The 2481-nt window shown below is 35.4% G+C and overlaps 1 long non-coding RNA gene across 2 annotated transcripts; it reads right to left on the reverse strand.

Moving 5' to 3' along the window:
• Positions 1-496: 496 nt before the first annotated feature.
• LOC103344715 (uncharacterized) lies at positions 497-2221 on the reverse strand. 2 transcript variants are annotated; one of them, XR_016123238.1, is made up of 3 exons: positions 1678-2221; positions 1109-1343; positions 497-986 (listed from the first exon to the last, which is right to left on the reverse strand). It is a non-coding gene; the product is annotated as an uncharacterized LOC103344715 (long non-coding RNA). The 2 variants fall into 2 exon arrangements; XR_515109.2 differs by having other exon boundaries at positions 1109-1241; positions 1678-2206.
• Between the last annotated feature and the right edge of the window lie 260 nt (positions 2222-2481).

The following is a 2481-nucleotide window of genomic DNA, read 5'->3' on the forward strand; positions in this document are numbered from 1 at the left end:
TGTTAATACTATGTCATATAAGTATACTGTTAATACTATGTCATAGAAATCAACTTAGTTGCAGGGTATGAACAGTATAACAATTGTTCATACCACTTATTGGAAGTTAACAACTACGTCATTTCATTTGCATAATAGATAATATAAATAATCCAAATAATGCCAAACATCAAAACCAAGTCAACACTAAACAATGTTTTGCGCATTAAAATTACGAAGAACCTAGATCACTGAGAATCTAAATCCAAGAATAGTAATTATCAAATTTCTTTTCTTTTGTTCAATTTGTATTAGAAAAGAAAATGAAGATCTAGTGGCAAGATGCCACATGAATAATACAGATATATAGTTTAAGTTCTTGTATGCAAAATCATTGTTAGCTAACTCATAGTGGAAAACTGGAAGGAAAAAAGCTTACACTTTCTGTCTTTCTCCTTAATAACGTTACGAACTCATGAGGATCTTTCGGACACTAACCAATTCACATCATCATCAATTTGGAGAAATTCAACAGAAGTAATTCCTTTTGCTAATCCTTCAACTTTACAAGTAATTGTATATCCAATTTATAATTCCAATTTGATACAACTATTTCCCAACTCTAATCCCACTTCTTCTAGTGAAAAGACAACATAATGAGAGTAAGTTTTTAATATTGTACTACTATGTTCTATCCAGTTTGTTTCCTTTTCTATTGACACATCAATTTCTTATTTATGTTCTGAAGAAAAAAAAATATGAAATATATATATATATATGACAGAGAAAGGCTACAATGAGATGAAACGAATCCTGTGGCCTGTACAAACAAGTGGTCTAACATGCTGCCAATAGCTAGAGCATAATTAGAGAAGAAATTGCAACTGTTACCCAGCTCAGGTACACCAATGCAACTGCCATATGGTATTTTTGGCATTCCTCTCCAAAATTGTAGTGGCTCAAGTCACTAAAGTACAACACAATTATGCCAAATGAGGCAGAAGCTGCTGCAAGAGACAATGTTGCTGTAAACTGTTAGAAAAGGAAAAGAGTAAGCTAGTAAATGGCAAACACTATATGGACACACAAGATTTTCATCTAAGTAAGTCAAGGATTTGTAGAGGCTGACCTAGTCTCCAACTACAAAGAGGCTAACCAATATAAGGTTGTGAAGGACCTTCTTTTTCACCAAGGAATATGCATCTAGCAATGCCAATACTAAACTCCAGATGACTTGCAGACCCATTGATGCAATCAGGTTGCTGCAAAATGAGCATTGCCTTAAACAAATATCACAAATTTTTTGTTCAGGACAAGAAATGGCATGTGATGCATCAAGAGATGCTGAAATCTGCCTCATAAGCCTACAGAATCAGGTTACACAAAACTAAACTTAGATGGCAATTTGCTCACAAACATTAGATAGAATACACAGATAGAGCCAAACAAGTCAACAACAGTGAGAAAAACAAGCATAATGAATTCTAAATCACTAATTCCAATTATTATATAATTCTAAAATAGAAAAGACAATACATCAATGACTCATATTGACTAATTAGTATTTTCTGCCAAGAACTCATCCCAAAATTGAATCACCATATCTCCGTCGCCAAAACCTCAATTCAATCATACAATAAGCAAACACATAAATTAACAGCAACAAAAATTAAAAGAAATTAAAAATTTCACAATAACCTTCAAGAGCTTTTGCGCATACAAGACTATGAGTAGTTCTTCAGAGCAATTCTCTCATGGCGGCGTATCTGTACTGAGATCGACGAATGTTATCCAACGATCATCTCAAGTACAATCTCTGCTTTCTTTGAATGGCTCATTCCTCCAGAGGAGTTCTTAGCTCCATCTCTGTTCGAGGTTGTTGTGGTTGACGTCGCTCAGATTTACGGCGCTGGAGAAGGAACTGGAGGCTTGTCGTCTGCCAACGGAGATGATTGCGGTGGCGGCGGAGGTGAAGAAGGATGTGGTGCGTTAACTGGAGAAGGGAAATCGGCGATGGAGTTTTGGGCGAAGGTGAATTGGCGACGGTTTGCAGAAATGGAGTCGGCAAGAGTTGTGGAGGAGACGAAGAAAATACAATGGAGAATTGGACTAGGAGAAAAGCCGGAAGCAGAGCTCGATAAACCTCGCCATTGTTGAAGAAGAAGAAGAAAGTTCGAGATGCTGGTGATGAAGATTAAGTTGATTAATAGACAAAGCAAAAGGGCAAAACAGTAATCAAGCATTGCTGTTGGATTTAAGAAATCGACAGTTGTTAGTTTTTGGGTTTATTTTGGGTGTGTTTATATACATTAAATGATATAGGGTTTCTTTATAGAACTATGTCTAGGAATTGATATTTAACTAATTTTCTATAATTTTTTTTGGTAAAAATAAAAACTAGAAAGTGCAATGCCCCATTAATATTATATCTTTTTTGCAACAAACTCTGCTGTTAAATTCAGAGAGACGGGTCATCTCACTACTAGAACACCAATATTGTCC

This window comes from Prunus mume, linkage group LG1 (assembly GCF_029339155.1).
Source record: "Prunus mume cultivar Tortuosa linkage group LG1, ASM2933915v1, whole genome shotgun sequence".
Taxonomy (NCBI): domain Eukaryota; kingdom Viridiplantae; phylum Streptophyta; class Magnoliopsida; order Rosales; family Rosaceae; genus Prunus; species Prunus mume.